The sequence below is a fragment of the Lissotriton helveticus genome, chromosome 4_1 (genome assembly GCF_964261635.1).
Source record: "Lissotriton helveticus chromosome 4_1, aLisHel1.1, whole genome shotgun sequence".
Lineage (NCBI taxonomy): Eukaryota > Metazoa > Chordata > Amphibia > Caudata > Salamandridae > Lissotriton > Lissotriton helveticus.
In genome coordinates, this window is record NC_136063.1 from 1,980,636,056 (window position 1) to 1,980,658,822 (window position 22,767).

Sequence of the window (22,767 nt, forward strand, 5' to 3'; positions counted from 1 at the left end):
TGCAAATGTCTAATCCACTCGTTTGGGCTTTGGTCTGCCAGGTAAGCGCCATGAAACCGCTGGTGAAAGTGCGCTTTTATAAATATTTTAAACTCAAACTCAGGTAAGCACTTCATGAAAGGGATCATAAGCACAATGTCCAGACGCGTTTCGAGAACTCCTCGTTCTCTTTCTCAATGGTGTTAGTGCTGACTAGAGTTCGTGTTCCCACCCATTCACTTTAAAGGTCCTGCCCCGAAGTGGGCGTGGCACATTGCATCTTGGGACCTGTAGTGCAGGGTCTGTCATACTCACCGTTAATCCGTCGAACTCTAGCACAATGTCTTATTTCAACACCCAGTGGTTACACGTTAAGGCTTATCTTGCAGCATGTCGACCAATGTCCTGAAATTTGCATCCATTTCACGCTTGTTCCCTTTTGGAAAAACGCTTGTCTGCCTTAAGCCAAGTGTGAACCGGTGCCTTTGAATTGATGCTGAACGTGTCGCACGCTTGTGTTCCACCTTCCCTCGCCCACAACTTGCACTGGGGCGCATTAATATTTGGAAAAACTCCGTGCTCGCTGGTAAACTCCGTGCCGCTGGCAACGCTTCGGCATTGGACTTGGTCATGGATTGACACGGTCAGGCCCACCACATCATCCAGGTGAAATTGACGCGGTGTTGAGGACACTGTTCCTTGCGCTGGGCTAGCTGCACGCGCCGCATGCCCCCGCGAAGGAGACATCTGGGAAGTGTGGTTGTGCGGTGGGGACGGAAGGAGGCTCTTTCTTTGCCAATATGGGAAACACTGGACAGTGAGAGTGCACCGCCCTGCTTAATGGCTTCTCCTGATATCATCAACGCTGCGGGACCTCGGAATAAAACTTTGCATTCTGGGTCCTGTAGTTCGAGTACCGACAGTACGAACTACCTGTGGTGGAGCCCTTCAGGGTGAGGAGTAACGGCAGCCAATCCAACTGCGGCAGGACACCTAAAGGTGCAGACCCACTTCCTTCTTCCCATCATTTCCACGGCGCTGACGAAGGCTAAAGACGCCAAAATGCATTCGCCTTGGTGGAATTTTGTTTAAATAAAGGCTTCCTACCTGTTCCCGTGTTGGCCTCCGCCTTTTCTGTTCGGGAAGGACTGTTGTATATATATATATATATATATATATATATATATATATATATATATATATACACATATACATATACACATATATATATTTTCTTTTTCACTGAAAAAAACACAGGTTTCGGGGACATTATAGTTAAAAATTAGCTTTTAAAAAACCTTAGAAATTCACTGAAAAAACTCAGGTTACAGGAATGTTAAAGTCAGGCTGACATTTCACTCATACAAAATCAAAGAAACTGAGCTGTTATAGTTAGCTAAGCTAACTATAACTTGCTCCTGCATGCACCGCTGATGACATCACGTATTACATCACCCATAACATGGTCAGTGACATACGAATATGCATACGAATCACTGCTCCAGTGTGAGTTTTAACAGTTATATTTCAAATATAGTATAATTTACAATTGATTTTTACTTTAATTTTTAGATTTAAATTTAATTAAATCTCCTTGTTTCTTTAGAAAATGTACATGCAGAATCACAACCAGGACGTGACTCTTTCTTTTTTATTTGTAATATTAATCCATATATATAGACAACAATAATCTTAAGTTCAAGGTTACAGTTTTGCTGAGATGGTGAATAATATTGTACATTAATAAAAGAAAGTTATTAAAATGTTTTTTATAATAATTTCAGGAATTGAGGTACATCCGCATAGATCACAACTTCCGGATTCGCTTAAGGGATGCAATTTTTTTTAACAATATTAAATATAAATATAGATACATTTACTTTATTTTAAATAAAGTGGTATAGTTATTAGTATTAAAATAGTATAAGATATAACCAAATATTGTTGAAATGTACATTTAAAAAAGTTACAATATCGTGTCCAGTACACAGTGGCACTGTGTAGGAGTTGCAGACCCCAAGTGACACAAACAAGAGATTTGATTGGTTAAAGATCCTGTCATCCTTAAGTTAGCTAGATCTCACCGTCTTTCTTTGAATTTTGGTTGTCGTTGGCAACAGTCAGGTTCAATTAGGAAGAATCTATTTTGCAGGTATTTTAGTGTTTTTTGTATTTCTTCTTTGAAAATGTAAAATGGCAACACCAAAAGACTTGCAGGAGGAGCAGACCCTTTTGTAGGAGAAATAGGAGTCACCGTGCAAGAAGGAGAGTGTGGTATGGCAATTTTTTACCATTCCGGAAGGCCAGAAAAAAGTAAACGTACATAAGGTGACCTGCAAGATCTGCAAAAAGGTGCTGTCTTGGGGATCTGAGAAGAAATATTCTTGCAGTACATTTTCTATGTACAAGCACCTTATAATGATGCATCAAAATTGTCTTGCAAAAGTTGAACTTGCAAGACTTAATGCAAGTGAAGGTGACCAGAATGCGCAGCTTTCTACATCCAGAGATAACCAGAGACCGCAGAGCATTCCACCAACTCTCACTGATTTCACCAAGGCAGGACTTTTTTGCCCCAAATGTATAACTTTTCTGGGTATTGGGGAACAGGTTGTCCAAACCATGTTGGACGACATTAACATCCACTCTTTATATATATATTTTTTTCTCCGGATTAGGCATGCTGTTTTGTGCTTGTTTATTTTGTTTACTTTTTCATTTTCGAAATCTAAAAAACTAAAAAAACACAAAATTGAAGCTTACCCCAAAACATATAAAATTGTTTATAAAAATAAAAAAAAATGTTCTTATGGGACCACCAATTCTGGTTTAAAAAAAGAAAAAAGTATAAGGTGAGTGAATAGATGAATAAATGGGTAGTGTCTGTGTGATTGGATGAGTCCATACGTAGAGTCTGAGTGACTGGATGAGTTAATGGGTAGTGTTTGAGTAAATGGATGAGTGCAAGGATAGTGCCTGGGTAATTGTGTGAGTGCATGGGTAGTGCCTGGGTGATTGGAAAAATGCATGAATAGTGCCTGGGTGATTGGACGAGTGCATGACTACGGACTGGGTGATTGGAACAGTGCATGGGTAGTGTTTGGGTGATTTAATGAGTGCATGAGTAGTACCTGGTTGATTGGATGAATGTATGCATAGTGCCTTAGTGAGTGGATAAGAGCAAGGATAGAGTTGAAAGATTGGAGGAGTGCATGGGTTGTGCCTCAGTGACTGTATGCGTGGAAAGGCAGTGTCTGGGTGATTGGATGAGTGCATGGGACGTCCCTGGGTGATTGGATGAGTGCATGAGTAGTTCCTGAGTGCATGGGTACTGCATGAGTGAATAGTTGAGTTCAAGGATAGAGTCTGAATGATTGGATGAGTGCATGGGTAATGCTTGAGTGAATAGTTGAGTGCAAGAATAATGCCTGAGTGAATAGATGAGTGCATGGGTAGTACCTGAGTGATTAGATGAGTGCATGGGTAGTGCCTGAGTAAATGGATTAGTGCAAGGGTAGTACCTGGCTTATTGGATGAGTGCATATGTTTTGTGTGGGTGAGTAGATCAATGCATGAGTAGTTTCTTGATGATTGCATGACTGTATGAGTAGTTCCTCGATAATTGCATGGCTGCATGGGCAGTGCCTGAGTGAATGGATACGTGCATTTGTAGTCCTTGGATCAAAGGGTGAGTGCATGGGTAGTGCTTGGATTAATGGGGAAGTACAAGAGCAGTCTATAGGTGATTCCATGAGTGCATGGAGAGTACCTTGGTAAATGAATGAGTATATGGATAGTGCCTTGGTGATTGGATGAGTGGTTGCATAGTGCCTGGTTGGTTGCATGAGTGCATTTGATGTCTCTAGGTGATTCCTTGAGTTCATATGTAGTGGTTGAGTGAATTGAGGAGTGAATGAGTTGTGCCTTGGAGATTGGATGCGTGCATGGGTACTGCCAGAGTGATTGGAACAGTGTGTGAGGAGTGTCTGGGTGATTGAATAAGTGCATGAGTAGTACCTGGGTGACTGAATGAGTATATGCATAGTGCATGAGTGAATGGATGAGTACAAGGATAGTGTTTGAATGACTGGGTGAGTGCATGGGTTGTGCCTCAGTGAAGCTATGAGTGAAAAGGTAGTATCTGGATGATTAGATGAGTGCAATGGTAGTGTCTTGGTGATTAGATGAGTGCATGAGTACTGCCTGAGTGAATGCATGAGTGCATGGGTACTGCAGGAATGAGTGGTTGAGTTGAAGGATAGTACCTGCATGATTGGATGTGTGCAAAGTAGTACCTAGGTGATTGTGTGAGTGCATGTATAGTGTTTTGGAGATTGGATGAGTACATGGTACAGCCTCGGTGACTGAATGAGTGCAAGAGTACCACCCACGTGATTGCATGAGTGCATGTATACTGCATCATTGAATGGATGAGTATAAGAGTAGTGCCTCAGTGATTCCATGAGTGCATCAATAGTACCTGGGTGAATGGATGAGTACATGGGTAGAGCCTGGGTGCTTGGATGAGTGCATGCATTGTACCTGGTTGGTTGCATGAGTGCATGGGTAGTCCCTGTGTGATGCCATAAGTGCAAAGGTTCTAGCTGGGTGAATAGAGGAATGCATGGGTAGTGCCTGGGAGATTGGATGAGTGCATGAGCACTGCCTGGGTGATTGGAACAGTGCATGTGTAGTGTCTGGTTGATTGAATGAGTACCTGTGTAGTATCTGGATGATTGGGTGAGTGCATGACTACTGCCTGAGTGAATGCATGAGTGCTGCATGAATTTATGGTTGAGTTGAAGGATACTGCCCGAGTGATTGGATGAGTACATGGGTAGTGCTTAAGTAAATAGTTGAGTGCAAGGATAATGCCTGAGTGAATAGAACAGTGCATGGGTAGTGCTTGAGTGAATGGTGGAGTGTAAGGTTAGATAGTCCCTGAGTGATTGAATGAGTGCATCGGTAGTGCCTGAGTGAATGGATTAGTGCAAGGGCACTGCCTGGGTCATTGGATGTGTGCATGATTAGTGCCTGAGAGAATGGATTAGTGCAAGGGTAGTGCCTGAGTGAAGGGTTGAGTGCATGGGTAGTACCTGAGTTAATGCATGAGTGCAAGGATACTGACTAGGTGCTTGGATAAGTGCATTAGTAATGCCTGGGTGATTGGGTGAGTGCAAGGTTCCTATCTGAGTGAATAGATGAGTGCAAGGGTAGTGCCTGGCTCAGTACATGAGTGCATGGGTACTGCCTGTGTTATTGGATGAATGCATGGGTAGTACCTGATTGAATGGTTGAGTGCAAGGCTATAGCAGGGGTGATTGGATGAGTGCCTGAGTGAATGCTTGACTGTAATAGTATTGCTGGGGTGATTGGAAGACTCCACAACTAGTGCGTATGTGATTGTATTATTGCATGCATAGGGCCTGGTTGATTAGATGAGTGCATAGATAGTGCCTCAGTAAATGCATGAGTGCAAAGGTAGTGCTCGGGTGATTGAATGAGTCCCTGGCTTGTGCCTAAGTGAATGCATTAGTGCAAGGGTAGTGCCTGGCTCATTGGATAAGTGCATGGGTAGTATGTGAGTTATTAGATGAATGCATGAGTAGTGCCTTGATGAATGGATGGCTGCATGGGCAGTGCCTGAGTAAATGGATGAATGCATGGTTAGTGCCTAGATGAATGGGTGAGTGGAAGAGTAGTCTCTTGATGATTCCATGTGTGCATGAATAGTACCTGGGTGAATGAAGGAGTGTATGGGTAGTGCCTGGGTGATTGGATGCATGTATGCTTAGTGCCTGGTTGGTTGCATGAGTGCATGGGTAGTCCCTGGGTGCTTCCATGAGTGCATAGGTAGTGGCTGAGTGAATAGACAAGTGCATAAATAGTGCTTCAGTGATTGGATTAGTGCATGGGTACTGCCTGGATGATTGGAAAAGTACATGGATAGTGTCTGGTATCTGGATGACTGAATGACTGCATAAGTAGTATCTGGGTGATTGGATGAGTATATGCATAGTGCCTGAGTGAAAGGATGAGTACAATTGGTTGTCCCTCAGTGAATGCATGAGTGGAAAAGCAGTGTTTGGGTGATTGGATGTGTGCATGGGTAGTGCCTGGGTGATTGGATGAGTGCATGTGTAGTGCCTGGGTGAATGTATGAGTGCATGGGTACTGCATGAGTAAATGGGTGAGTTGAAGGATAGTGCCTCAGTGATTGGATGAATGCATGGGTAGTGCTTGAGTGAACAGTTGAGTGCAAGGTTAGAGCCTGAGTGAATAGAGGACTGCATCAGTAGTGCCTGAGTGAATTGTTGAGTGCAAACAGTGTCTAAGTGGTTGAATGACTGCACAAGTAGTACCTGGAAGATTGGATGAGAGCATGAGTAGTGTCTAGGTGATTGGATGAGTACATGGGTAGCACCTGGGTGATTGGATGAGTGCATGTGTAGTGGCATGAGTAGTGGCTGAGTAAATCGATGAATGTATGGATAATGCATGAACACATAGAAAAGTGCAATTATCGGTGTATGACTGTTGAGATGAGTGAAAAGGTACTCCTTGGGTGAATGCATGAGTGCATGTATAGTTCTTGAGTCAATAAATGAGTGCATAGGTACTGCCTGAGTAAATCAAAGAATGCAAAGCTAGTTGCTATGTGATTCATAAGTGCACAGGCAGTGTGTGGATAAATGTTTGAGTGCATGGTTTGTGCCATATACAGTAGATTATCTTGTTTATAACACAGACCTTTTAGCTCAACAATATATATTAATATACTCATTCTAATGAGAAGATACATAAAACTTCAAAACTATCAAATTTTCAAATACAAAAAAAGCACTTCCAAAACCCACCTGTGTTCTATAAGGAGCAGAAAGTTATACAAACAGCTTCTTGAACGCACATTTTGAGAACATGTGGTGTGAAACAGATGTATCCTGGTATGTGCAGGCTTCTTTTTATGTATCATGTCACTAAAAGAAGGCACAGACACACACATTGATGACTTCAGAATATGGTGAGACTAACAATGGTCTAAAACTTGTAGACTATTTATGTGAGAAACAAGTAACATATAGATTTGAAAAATTCTTCAGTTTATCATGAATATTGTATTATGTACTCATACCTTTTAAGTTATATACATGATATAGTAAACCTATTTTTGACTACTATTATCCTAATAAGCATTGACATTGTGTTTAATACTGAACAGTACCTACAATAAAGAAGAAAAAGAAAAACTGCTATTTAATGATAATATTTTACAGAAATTATAATATTATATTTTTGAGAACACAACATTTATTTACAATTACATAACATTCTCAGTTTCCCTTTTTTGCTGTTCTCAGTTTGTACATAACTACACCATACAGCGAGATTTGAATTTAGCATTATCATTGAACAGCAGGGAAAAACAGTTGAATTGATTGAACAAAAAAAACATCAGGATCTTACATCATTATCAATATTTATGTGCTTTTCCTTTCTACACCTTGTTAATCACTTCTTTAAGCTACATTAACTCTATAATCTATCACAAATACATTTAAAAAATATACAATCTCATTAACTTCTGGTACAATATTGATAACAAATATATAAACTAATTACTTTTAAACACATTTTTATAAAATGTAATATCAATTCGGCCAAATAATAATCAAAACACTTATTACAAACCCTAATAGATTGCAGTGCTTTCTAATTCCTGTTGAAATTTTCACCAATAGGCCGAATGATGTACTCAAAACTTTGGCTTGAGAAATGACATGTAAGAATTTGCTAATTGAAAATGCAATCTAGCTTTCAATTCCAGGTGGGCATCAATGCAATATGTCCATCCTTTGTTACACTTTAAATAATCTTTATAGTGCTCAGTTCTTGTAGAAGGTCCATCATGGCAATCAATGGCGACTGTTATATAAGTTCTTTCTGAAATCAATATTTGACTTCCTTCAGAATCTCTTTTTTTTTCTCCAATTTTCGTCCATTTGCTCTGCAAATATATAACATTAAAATGACATATTTTCCAAATCTTTTTATATGTAATGTAGACAACATCTGCAATCTACAATGTGAACATGTCATATCCTGATTTTATTTCCATCAATTTGTTTAAAGGTACTCACTTGCATTCTGGTATTGATAAGTATAGGAATCGGTCTGATTGTATTTGACTGGTAGAACTAAATGAACACTGTTCACAGTTATGGTCCCATTTATACATTAGTCCAAATAAGTTATCAATGTGTATTCCTTTGTGTTCCAATACTCCAAGCAGTAACATTGGAACTGCGTGTGCATCTTGTTGTTTGTTTAGAGTAAATGTCAATGAAACACTAGATATATCTAAAAGATGTTGAATACCAGAAGGAGTAGGAATTTTACTTCTGTCACTTAAAAACTGTTCAAATAAATGGTAAAGTGCAGAACAAAATATTTTTTCATGATTTTTACATGATTTCAAGGTGAAGATGCGGTAAATGAAACACAACATTCAGAATCACATTAGCATAAAAGTTGACACTTGGACTGCTTTCCATTAACACTTTCCACTTTTCTTTCTTTAAGTCTTCTACTTTCTCTTTGTTTTCTTATTTTCAAACCCAGTTAAATGTTTGAAATTTTTCTTGTTTTGAACACAGTACATGTTTCTCATATATTGGATATTCACATACATGAGGAATATAAACTCTTTTAAAAATTATTGTACTCTCTTACACAATTTGCATTAGCACTAACCTTTTTGTCATCAAAATCTATCAAATACAAATCAGATAATGTTACAACTCGAGACAGTGCAACATATGCCATTCCCTCATTGAACAAATACTGCAATATTTACAAAAGCTATGCCTATACTTAAACCTTGAGATTTATGAATAGTTACTGTACATGCTAGAGATAGAGGAAACTGTTGTCTACGAACATACAGATCTTTTATAAGCAAAAAACATACAACACAATGCCCAAGCTGCTGTTTATCCAGATGTATACAAATTCCAGAGTAGCAAACTTTCTAAAGCGTGTTTACCATGTCCCGCCAACATACCAATTCTTATGTCTTTAAGAATATTTCCATAATCTTCATCACTTGCTTGTCACATATTCTTAACACGTTCTTTATATTCAACGTTTAACCAAATGTTTACATTCCCAATACTTTCTAAAGATTTCCTTGTGTCATCATGGAGAAGAGTTTTAAAAACAGGTTGTCATATACTGGGAGAAAGTTGTAGTAGATCTCAAAAATACAATTACATATTTTCTTCCAAACAGAACATTATAATCATGTTTTTAAAACCTGTTGCATTCGCAAGTGTACAAACGCAAGCAGTACATTTGACACCATCCTATTCTCATCAATGATTAAAAGTTGTAATTTCTTCAGTAAATGTAAAATCTAGTAATTGTATAGCGCACAAATCACCCCCAAAGAGGTATCTCGGCGCTGGGGGCCATTGGGAAGATTAAGCGCTATTGCCGTCGCAATGGTGCTGGGCAGACCCTTGCTACCGGAGCCAGGGATCGACTGTGATACCCAGCGTCCAGCGTCATTGGCCCTGGCCGCGGCACCACACCTCTTCTTCAGGTCCCTTAAGACTTCATACAAGCTTCTCCCGATAGCGTTTGATATTCCAATTTATTATCATGTTCACCAGGTAGCATACGTAATTGATGTAAAGTGATACCTTTAATGTTGTGTGCTGTTAATCCAATTGGAGCTGTTACAACACAAGATACATGTGATTCTGTAGTCTTGTGTAAGTAACTGGTCAAAACTTTCATTAAGAAAGCTATGCATGTTCCAGCTTGACCAATGGTTTACAAAATATTAGGTTTAAATGATGAACATTGGCATTCCTTTTATTCATGGAGCAAATCACGTTTTACCTGTAATTTGACTTGTACATATATTTCTTTATGTTCAATATTTAGTTGTTCCTCTAACCTTTCAAACTTAATAATATCCTGCTGTGCTCGCTGCATTGCAGTTTTTACCTCATTCATGGCTATTGCTGATTTATTTTTAATAACCGCTTGTTCTAGTGGATCTTGAGTCAGTGGACCAGAAGTTTGATTGCTTTGTGAACTTTCTCTAGCTATTTTAGCTGCAATAGTACCTTCTTGTTCAATCTCATAATTTAACAATTGTAAGTAAGTCAGAAAAATTACGCGCTGAATGCTGTCATTAGTTTCATTAAAAGAATCTTCGTAGCAGTCAAAATCTCCAAGTAATTCTGTTTCTCTACACCAAGGCTTGAAAAATTGCAGAAGTGCTAAATAATCTCTTTCAGCTACAGTTTCACAACTCAGTTTTCTGTGATTAATAGGATTCTCTTTGAAATGTTTCACTAAACATCCATCCCACCCTGTTAATGAATATTTTTTTCACATTTTCTCTATCATTCTTTTTAACCCTATAATGTTGAAGTATTTCATAAAGACATAGGTTTTCAAGATATGGACTTCTTGTGATTAGTATGTATCCAACATATTAGTATTGACAATATCAGTACTTTCTGGCTCATAGTGTGCTAAGTATTCAGTGACTTACTTACAAACCCCTTGCGCCACTTTTGCGTCACTTTTCCCATGTTAAAAGTGATGCAAAAGTGGTGCAAGGGGCTTGTAAATCTGCCCCTCAATTTCTTGTACAGATTCCAATATTGTCTGCAGGCAAAACTTAGACCTATCCAAATGATTCCTCTTGACTTTGAAGATAAACTGGCTGAGCTAATCATCCAATCTCTCTATTAGAAAACATTTTCAAGCTGAAACTGTACAATTTCTTGCTAAGACTCTTTTCTGCAGAAATATCTTCCCACATTCCTTTCCTTTCAGACTTTTCAGATTTTTTAATATATGATGTACCATAAAAAGCAACAGAATTTAAATAATCTGCATACTGAATATCCATGATAGTATTCCACATTTTTTAAATAACTGGATAGTAGTCATTAATGTATTTTGAATCTTCTGCTCTTGCTATGTTGCACGTATTCTTGGGAGATTTTCAAGTTATTGTATGTCTTACTGCTGAGAAAAAATGATGTATTCCTCCTTTAGAAATTATAGGACGTGGGAATGCAAAATGACATTTTGTATAAAATGTTCCTTTACATTTATATGTTTGTCTGCAGTATTTCCCACGTTGATGACTTTCAAAGCGTAAAACTTGTCTCACGTTCTTTTCTCATCCTTCCCTTGGAATAGCACATGTATCATACTGTTCGATGAAAGACACAACAGTTTCATCCCTATCTCTTCCAAATTCTTTATCAATAATAACATGTGTATATGAGGAGCACTTCTTGCTTGCTACTCTTTTTGCCAAAAGAAATCAGTTACCTTTCCAAGCGGTGGAACACTTTTATTGCAGACAAATTGCATCATAGCTTGAAACCTATTGTTAAAATATCTGCGGACATTTACAGAATCCAAACAGCAGAATTCTTCAGCTGTCTTCAGTTCAATGATTATCACATTTGAATTTGCTTCAGGAAGGAATTTAAGTAAATCATTCCATGCGTATTCAGCACAGCTTTGTGTTACAAACCATGTAGCTGTACCTAAGTTTCTTAACATGCATTTAAGTTCACCATGACGACAATACCAATATTCATTGGTACCAAGTTGGCATGCCATCAAATGAATTAACTGAGATTCTAAATTTCCATCTCTTTGTTGAACTCTGTCAAATAACTATTTCGCAGAAAAATGTCGAAGATGAACTCTTGTATTTAATATATGATTCACTGTACATGAAAGTGCAGACAAATCACTTTCAAACAGAAGATGAAATATATATGGAATGCACTGCCAATATCTTGGATCTTCATAATACATTCTTGTTGATCATTATTCTGAAGCTGTAATTCATACAGCTCGCTCTTTTAAATCGGTCACCTTCTCCTGTGGGGAATGGGTGTGCAAAACAATGAGGTTCTAAACTTCTTTCCCATACACTCATGAGAGTTCCCTTTGCTTCTTTTTTTATTTTAAAAATTCAATACTGTTTCCTATGTTTTCTTTCGAATACAACGGATTTATAATCTAATGTTCATAAATCTCTTCACTATTGGACTTGTCAACATTTTTCACATTGGCCACTTAATATTACAAATTCATCTACTAAGCATATTACTTCTTCATCAACATTTACATTATTATAATAAATATTATTTCTTACCAGTTATAATGTAGCCTTTTAGGGTTTATTAACATCTTCAAACTCTTGCCACATTTTTCTACCCTTTAGGGGTACATTATTTACTAGTATAACTACTAGTTTAATTTCCTCTCTTTCTACCCAGTTTCAATGTTTTTTTCAAATCTAAAGGTAAGTACACAACTCTGCCTTTGAGACCTTTTTGAAAATCTGTTGGTGGCAGTTTGCCAGTTTTAGGCACCATTTGAACTATGGCCTGAAACGTGTGTACAGATTGAATAAGAATAGACACATATATATTTAAATCTGCCATTTCCTGAGGAATAGGTACCTACTCTAAGTTGCTATGTACTCTAGTTTGACTTTTATAGTGAGTACTTTGACAACAAATACAAACATAGGGGTCGATGTGGATGGTGGTCGGAAAACCAGTCTGATTACCGTGGTAGTGGAAATAAACCGTCCGCATGTACAGCTGGGAATCCGTCGGATGAACCGCCAGGAAAATCCAACCGCGGTAGACAGATTCCACAAAACTTTGACAGGAACGTACGAACAGCTGAAAATCTGTCCGCGGCAGTCGGATTTACTGTGGAAAGAGCCAAAACTGCTGTTCGACGAGCGGAATGACCGCATGTGAAATTATGACACGATGGTGGTGCCAGCGGAACGATCAGTTGTTTCCGACTGCCACAATCACAACAGATGATGATTGGGAGAGCCGGAGGAAAGACTGTTGCACCGGACGAGTAATGGCGGTCGAAAGCAAATGCACAACAAGGCTATCAATTGTGGCTATAAATCTGGCCCAGCCTCAGGAGTCACCCAACACACCCCAGTGATACATCCCCATGGCAATTAAAAACTACAAATCCCAGGTCAACACACACAACACACCACACAATACACCTGATATGAATACTCCATTTTGACCAACCCACATAGCTGAGTATAAAACCAGCCCCTTCCCTGCCCAAAATCCTTTGCACAACTCCACAACTGAAGGGTACAACCCCACAGAACCAAAGAGAGGCAAATCTGCACTCATAACAAATCACAAACACACACACCACACACATCATCACCACCTTCACACCTGCACTTTACACCCATTTGCACATCACACACCATGTCACAGAAGAAGATGCCCAAATTCACCGACAATGAGTTGTCAGTGATGGTAGATGAGGTAATCAGTGTAGAACCACATTTATTTGGAAGCATGTTCCAACAGACACCAATAGCCACAAAAAATCAAATGTGGGCAAGGATAGTCAACAAAGTCAATGCAGTAGGGACCACCCAGCGCACCCTGAAGGACATCAGGAGGAGGTGGCATGACCTCAAGACCAGATTGAAAGAGCGTACTAACAAGAACCATGAGCTGGCTCAGAGGATTGGCAGTGGCGCTTGCGATCCACCACTAACATTCACTGAATGGGAGGAGAAGGTGCTTGCCACACTGCATCCAGTCTCACAGGAATACCCAGGGAAGGTGAGGCTGATAAGTACCAACACATGTCTCACATTACACTGCTATGTACTGTCTTGCACAACTAGAAAGCTACACTTCCTAGACCTAAATACACTTACGTACGACACACTCTTCCCAACACATGTCTCACAGATCTAACATTCCCTTCCTCTAAATCACCCCAAAGGTAGCTAGAAATATTTCCATTGGGGCATGTGTACAGGCAGCCTGCACTAGAACTCCCACCAGCCACTCTTGTCCCACAGCTGAGCAAGATGGAGCACTCCCTCACCTAAAACTTTGTGGCAGCCATTTCATTGCTCACCTTCACCTAACAGGTAGGTAGCCATCTTAACAGGAAGTGGTGTTTGTGGGTGGGAAGCCAGCACATCAACTCACACCAGCCACCCTTGTCCCACAGCTCAGCAGGATGGAGCACCCCCCAACCATTTGGCAGCTATTTCCCTCCACTGTGTTACCGAACAGGTAGATAGACAGTGCATGCACCATGCCATCCTTCTCAAGATGCATGGAGCCATAGGACTATCCCAGCACCCACAAGTCATCCAACTTGGCATAGATCCAAAAGCCACATCCAATATGCAGACAGCTAAGTGTATGTAACTGTCACAGAAATTAAAGTTTGAACCACCAAGTTACATGTTGAACAAATTAAGGGCCCAATCTTGCACAGCACAGAATACAATGTGTCAAGTCAAGTCAAGTCAGAGAATTTATATAGCGCACTACATACCCAGAGGGTCCCAAGGCGCTTAGAAAGGGGAGGAGGATTACTTGTCAAATATCCACGTTTTAAGTTGCTTTCTGAATGCTAGGTGGTTCTGGGTAAGGCGAAGGTAGGAGGGGAGTGAGTTCCATGTTTTAGCAGCTAGGTATGAGAAGGATCTGCCTCCCATGGTGGTCTTGTTGATGCGAGGTACGGTGGCGAGGGCTTGGCTGGAAGAACGTAGTTGGCGGGAGGGGGTGTAGAAGGACAGTCGTGAGTTGAGGCATTCTGGTCCGATGTCGTAGAGTGATTTGTGTGCGTGGGTTAGCAGTCGGAAAGTGATCCTCTTATTGACGGGTAGCCAGTGGAGGTCTTTAAGGTGACCAGAGATGTGTTCGTTGCGTGGGATGTCTAATATGATCCTGGCTGAGGCGTTTTGGATTCGTTGTAGTTTCTTCTGGAGTTTAGCGGTAGTGCCTGCGTAGAGGGTGTTTCCGTAGTCCAGTCGGCTCGTGACCAGAGCATGGGTGACTGTTTTCCTGGTTTCGGTGGGGATCCAGCGAAATGTTTTTCTAAGCATGCGAAGAATGTTGAAGCATGAAGAGGATACGGCGCTGACTTGTCTATTCATTGAAAGTGAAGAATCCAGGATGACGCCTAAGTTCCGTGCGTGGTCTGTCGGGATGGGTGCTTTTCCGAGGGCTTCCGGCCACCAGGAGTCGTCCCATGCAGAGGGGGATGTACCTAAGATGAGGACTTCTGTTTTGTCTGAGTTTAGTTTCAGACGGCTTTGTTTCATCCATTCGGCAACTTCTTTCATTCCTTCGTGTAGGTTAGTTTTGGCGGTGCTGGGGTCATTGGTGAGAGAAAGGATTAGTTGAGTGTCATCCGCGTAGGAGATGATGTTGAGGTTGTGTTGGCGGGCGATGGCCGCGAGGGGGCTCATGTAAACGTTGAAGAGGGTGGGGCTGAGTGAGGATCCTTGTGGTACGCCACAGATGACTTCAGTGGCCTCGGACTTGAATGGTGGGAGGCGGACTTTCTGAGTTCTTCCGGTGAGGAATGAGGTGATCCATTCAAGTGCTTTTCCTTGGATTCCGATGTTATTGAGGCGTTGTAGAAGGGTGCTGTGGCAGACTGTGTCAAATGCTGCAGAGAGGTCGAGGAGGATGAGGGCGACTGTGTCTCCATTGTCCAGTAGAGTTCGAATGTCGTCTGTTGCTGCGATGAGGGCGGTCTCAGTGCTGTGTTTGGCTCGGAAGCCAGATTGTGAGGAGTCGAGGGATTTGTTAGCTTCGAGGAAGGCGGCGAGCTTGTTGTTGACAGCTTTCTCGATGACTTTGGCCGGGAATGGAAGGAGCGAGATGGGGCGGTAATTTTTGAGTTCGGTGGGGTCCGCTGTGGGTTTCTTCAGTAGGGCGGTGAGTTCAGCGTGTTTCCAGTCTTCCGGGAAGGTGGCGGAGTTGAGGGAGCTGTTAATGACGTCTCGGAGGTGCGGTGCTATGACGGAGTCTGCTTTGTTGAAGATGTGGTGGGGACATGGGTCTGTGGGGGATCCTGAGTGGATGGAATTCATCAGGCGGATTGTGTCCTCAGTGGAGATTGGGTTCCAGTCGTTAAGGGTGTTCACGGGGGGAGAGTGTTGAGCAAATGGTAGGGTGGGTTGGTTTCCGGGTTGGTTGTCGAAGCTGTTGTGGATGTCTGCAATTTTGTTGTGGAAGAATAAAGCCAGGGAGTCGCAGAGGGCTTGAGAAGGGGTGATGTCGTTGGAGTTGGCCGAGGGATTGGAAAATTCCTTGACGATGTTGAAGAGTTCCTTGCTGTTGTGGGCGTTGTTGTCAAGTCGGTCCTTGAATGCTGTTTTCATGTGTGAGGGCCACGGTGTCAGAGCATGAAGGCCCATATGAACACAAAACATTCATGCTCAATCGGACAAACTAACTAAATTACATGATATTAAAAAGGTATGTATGACATTACAATGGCTTGTCCTTGCTTAGCTGAAAGTGAATCCATGCAGAGCCAAAAAGACGCATCACACAAAGTTGATTTACCGCAATTCGTTAGATCACAACATGTCCCTGTGATCACACAATCTGTACATGGCACATGCTTTCTATTTACATGTCACGCCTTGGACAAGTAATGTAAGTACCTCAACATCATGTCATGATGTTCATTATCTTGCAGCCATACCATGTGATTGCAATGTAAAGTCTGTGGTGTAACACATGTAACATCCAAACGTTGAACACCAAGCTTGTGGAGTGCATGTCAATGACCATTTCACCTCTGTTCAACAGGAGATCCACAAGCAACTGCTGCAGAAGACAACACCAACCTGCGGAGCCAGTTTCCACCCCCCCTCTGGAACATAAACTCTTGGATGCAGACTCCCTACATTTCTCGGATGAGGAGAAACAACCTGGCCGATCAAGACTGCCAGGGCACATCATGTCTCAGGCCCCCGTGATCCACACCACCACCACCACCACAGGAACAACAACAGCGCTGGCCACCACTTCTGCCTGCAACACTCTCCCTGCCTCAGTGGTTAACACCACCATACAATCATAGGAGACCAGGGAGTGTTTACAGGTGCAATTGGGGCATATAAGCAGACCCAGGGACAGATGGACCAGGTTGTGGAAGAAGTACGTGAGCTCCGTCTGGTGCAGAGGTCCATGGACACGCGTATGGGCCAACTTGTGGACTCCTTTGGCCAGCTCATGGGTGTTTTGAGGGACAGATATGCAGCCCAAGTGACAACTCAACCCCCCGTCCAGTGGCCCGCATGCTGATACTCCCACCACCTCAGCTGTGGCCACAGAGACTGGTGAGCTGCAACAAAATGACTCCTCGGACACCGCTGAGCCACCAGCAGAGGCGCCCCGCCAAACGCACAAGGGACCATCCGAGAAACACAGGGGGAGGATCATATGGCAATGCACCATCCAAACGCTAGTTGCCGAGCCAACCATGATTGTTCCCCTTGACATTGACTGTGTTAACTATCCTTACCCACATTGCCATGTTGATGCCAGGAGTCTGTTGGACTGTGTGACTACATCAATGTGGTGACTAATCTATTTGTCTCATTTACCATCACTGACAACTCATAAATTCTCTTAGCACTAGTTTGTATATAATCACTTCTCTGTGACAAATACTTATTGGAAATAAACACTCTTTACACACCTATGTCTTTGTGTCAGCTCCATGTTTATCACAGTATGTACAAAGTCAACTCAGGATCCAATGAATCACAAGCTCTGATTGTGACAAGGCATTGAGAGGGTGACCTAAAAAGACACGAGAAAATGACATTTACGTGTCAGGGGCGGCCATTACAGGTAGAACACGCTACTAGTCATCAGGGTACACAAACCAGCACACATAACAATGAGCAACAACATCAACATAAACAGGAGGTACCTAGATATAAATACCCTGTGCCACACACATCAGCTATTAGCCTAGAGCCAACAACAGCCAGCAGTCAAAAAGGTCTTCTAGGCCTTGTCACTATCATAAAAGACAACAGACAATGTCACTGTTGTACAATGTTACTCACACTCAAGGGAAGTAGTTGTCGATGAGCTGTTGATGCAGGTTAACCCCTTCCTCTTCTCCACTATCGTCAACACTGGGCATGTGTAGGTTTTCAAGGGGGCATCTGCTGCTCATCATCATCCAGGAGCAGTGGGATCTCTTTGCGCAAGACCAAGTTGTGGAGCATGCAGCATGCAACAATGATATGACACACCTTTTGGGGAGAGTAGAGTAGAGCACCTCTGCTCTTGTCCAGACAATGGAATCTAGACTTCAGAAGCCTGAAAGTACGCTCCACCACATGCCGTGTCCTCCCATCAGCATCATTGTAGCGGACTTCACTTGGGGTCCTTGGAATCCTCAGTGGGCTCAGCAACCAAAGCTGGTTGGGATACGCAGAGTCACCTTGGAATCAGAGTGCAATTTAGTAATATAAACAGTAGCTTAGGACAGCATTTCACACATAAAGCACACTACTTGCCTCTGCATACTCACCAACAAGCCACGCACGCTCTTGATGCAGATTTGCCATTAACTGTGGGATGATGCTGGTACACAGTATGTAGGAGTCATGAGCAGACCCGGGGAATTTGGCACATGCATGGGAGAAAATCATATCCGCTTGGCATACCACTTACACATTTAGGGAATGGAAATGCTTCCTGTTCTGGTAGATGAGCTCACGTGCCTGTGGTGGAACTAGGCCAACATGTGTGCAGTCAATGGCGACAACAACATTAGGTATGTGTCTAAGAACATTGAAAACACCCTTCACTCCTGCCAATTCATGTCTCCTTGGGTAGTGGATGTAGCGGTCCTTGTATGTCATCGTAGCGGACAGTAAATCACGTAGCACCATGCTGAACACAGCTGAGACATCCCACCAGCGATGGCCACCGTGTACTGGAACAAACCAGTTGCAAAGAAATGCAGGTGCGCCATCACCTTAACTGTTGGTGTCAGATAGTCAGATAGGTTCTGCGAGGCCTCAGATGGGGCTTCAAATGACCACATAGGCCTTAAAGGGGAAGGCGATTCAGATGGAATTTACTTAGGATGTCCTTATCCTCCATGTTGGCAAGCACTGGGAAAGGATGATGCATATTTGGTCGTCTCCTACATATTATGAGAAGGGACACATGTCAATTTAATTCCCCTATGAGATGTGTCAAACATCTTTCATCTTGACTGACACAGCGCCAGCAATGACTGGACTGTAACAACAGCTTTATGCACAAGTCAGGTGCAGAGACACCTTGTTCTCATGTAGTTGTACATGTGGTCAGTATGTACATACTGACTACTACCTTCAAAACAGATTCTGACTATGTGAACAGTAAACTGTACACTCATACATCTTGTGTCACTAGCACTGAGTGTAGGTGACACAGCACATTTTGGAAACAGCAACACTGCTTACTTCTACATAGCTGCTGTACCTGCCACACCTTTTTGCTTAAGTCACACAGAGCACAACTATTCTACACAATGAGCACAGTGCGTAATCTGATCAACTATCAAGATGAACACAGCAATGTACACAGTGAAATAGGCACATCAGGTGGTCAGGCCATGATTACTGTATGTTGATTAGCCATTTCACACATTAACATGTGCACAAATAAGAGACTCTATTACACAACAAATCTGTGTACATGCACACAAATATCATAGGGGTAATGTGAGTAAGTACATGCCAAAGCATGTAATCATTAACCATGGGTGTAGGTCGCGGAGTTCTGCTAGGAGGAACTCCGCGAAGTTACAAAAAACTCCACAAAGTTCCTGTCAGTGACGGAGTGCAGTGCGAACTGCAGTTTGTGCTGGTATTTCTGCCACTTGGGTAGAAATTCCACCCGAGCGGTAGCTCACGCTCACGAACTTACTGTTCGCGAGCAGGGAAAAAACTCTGCTGCACATCGCGAAGAGTAATTTTCTGCAGTCTGCAAGCTCCAGGGAGTGCAGAGTGCAGAAAACTCTGCAAACTCTGCAAACGGAGTAAAGTTCAATGCCCAGGCCTAGTAATTATTTGCACTGACATTGCATGTGTAGGCATCAGTGAGTTGCATGTCACACTAGCATTCCATTTTGCAAACAGGTGCTGTGATACATTGTGAAGGTATATTGTTCAATCATGAAAATTGGCTATTGCCATTGCTAGAGCATAATGTGTCCATGGGTGTGGTATGTGTGTTCCACTACCACGGGCCCGGTCATTGGTTACAAATGAAAGATGGCAAATTGCAGTAGCAATTGCCTGGCCCATGCCATTGCAGCCAATGGGAACCGCAATCGCAGTAGTGAATTACACATTTGAAACACGCGGTAGACGTGCTCCGCCCATGCGGGCCCAGTCATTGGTATCAATTGAAAAATGCCAAATTGTGGTAGCGACCACCTGGCCCCCACGGAGTGCCACTGCCAATGCCCATGCCATTGCAGCCAATGGGAACCGCAATCGCGGTAGTGAATTACAATTTTGAAACCCGCGGTAGGCATGCTCTTCTACCGTGGGCCCAGTCATTGGTTACAATTGAAAGATGCGGGACTGTGGTAGTGACCGCCTGACCCCCACGGTGTGAAACCGCCTGTGCCAATGCCATTGCAGCCAACGAGAACCACGATTGCCATAGTGAATTACACATTTCAAACACACAGTAGGCGTGCACCACCACCCTGGTCCCGGTTATTGGTTACAATTGAAAAAAACTGACTAGGAACACCAATTGCAGCAGCTGATTACCATTGAAAGAACTCCAGGGGGCTATACATGTCTGTGAGAGAGCCACACAGTTCAATTGCACACAGACACTGCTGCCTGCCATTCTTCACAACCAACTGCTGCTGTTCCTGTCTCCTGGACCCAGTGATGGCGAGAACTGAGAACATCAGGGCCTGTCCCTTCACCACAGAGGAGCTGGAGGTTCTGGTGGACGAGGTCCTTTCACGGTATGGGAGGCTATATGTTGCTCCAGATGTACTGGTAAGTGTTTCAGAGTTAAAGTTTGAGAGTGCTCAGAGTTCTCACATGATGTGAGTGCAAGTTAATGTGTCATTTTTCATAAACCATGCTCCATACATGGCCTAGTAAATATTGCACTTGAGTATTTGGGGAGGATGGCAACAAGAATATTTCTACAGCCCTCCTTCAGCAAGAAAAATACAAACATCGGTCTGAGACTGGGTAATTTAAATGTGTGATACACTGCCTAGCATGCTTACTTTATGTCAATGGGGTTTGTAGCCTTATTTCCAAAGATCCATGGCTGCATTGAAGGATGGGAGGACATGCAGTTTTTTTGCAGACATACAGTAATGCTGCTGGTTTCGACAGGCAAAGTCTGAAAAAACATTACCTGTGCTATGTGATGTCATAGTCCATGCCGTTTTCACATGCTCAATTGTGACATTACAAATGTATTCCGTCCAGAGGGCACTGAAGAATGTGTGTACAGTTTTCATGTTCCCCCTGTTGATATGTGTGCCATAGGGACAATAGTAAAATGCCTGAGTGTAACACTCATGGTGGTAATTCCCCCATGACACATCAGATAAATGTAATTTGGAGATATCATCCTTCCATTGTTTTCATTATGTGTTCTGTCTCGCATGTGTAGGCACTGTTTGCCCTCTCATATTGTACATGCATGTGAATTTTCTGATGGCCCATATTTTACTTCAGTGTGAGTCCCACTGGCCTGCACAGAAAGTGCCCAATTTTAAAAGGACCCATCAGTAAATTGAATGAGTAAAACATATGTGTTGTCCGCCACCCTTTTTCTCAATGAGCTATCTTAGGCCTGAGGATTGCACAAGACAGGACTATACCTTGTGAGAAGAGTGTGAGAATGTATGATCATGGCCCTAAATGTGACCTCCATAACACTGGTAGCCATTCACTGGCCAAGGACATTGAGGGGTGTGTAGTGTTGAACACAGTGAGTCTGCCCCAACACTTCATTTCAAATGTATTGTATGTATTGCTCACTCACATACTGCATCACAGATGAGGGTCTTCTTCATATTGGATTCTGTGTTGGCACTCTGCATGTATATGAGATGGCTAGGTACTGTGTCCATCAGCATACATGTATATATTTATATGAGAGTATTTGAAGCAAGTGTACTACGTGTCATGCTGTATGGCCTCTGTTCAACATTTATGTATTGGTGTGCTTTGTTTTTTCATACTCCTCTACTGACACACAGTGGTAAGTGTGGGCTGAAAATGCGTTCCGCTCGCGGATTGTGCGATTTTTTGGCAATTTCGCCGTCCGCGAATCGCGCAAAATTGTCAAAAAATCCACAAGCTGGCTTGGTCGCGCTTCAAAAATACAATCTTGCGCTCACGGCGTTGACTTACCGTGATTCTGAGTTTGCCGAGATGTTTTTCCTCCCGTTTGCGTGCGCTGCGCCACTTTGGATCTGGCTGCGTGATCGCGCGGGACTTTATGACCGAGTACGTCATAGCGGCCCGCCATCTTGCACTGCGAGAGTTTGAGAACGCGAATAAGTCATAAGGACCCGCGATCATGCATCGCGGGAGTAAAAAATTTGCGAACGCGTAGATGCGACGCGCAGCTGACTTCCGGCGGGAGATTTGAAAAGCTCGCTTTCCCGAACTTGCAAAAATTGCAATTCTGCACAAGAAATCTACCGCAGGCAGCATAGCATAAATCTTCTGAAAATGATGATTTGGATCAGAATAACTCCTCAGATTGACATTTGGCTGCACTTTTGTGTGTAAGGAGTCAATTTTTGGGGGGGTGGGAGGAAGGAAGTGCCCCAGAGTCTCCAACTTCATGTTCCTTCCTGTTCCTTTCCAGCAGGCTCCTCCCAGTGCTTTGTCCATGT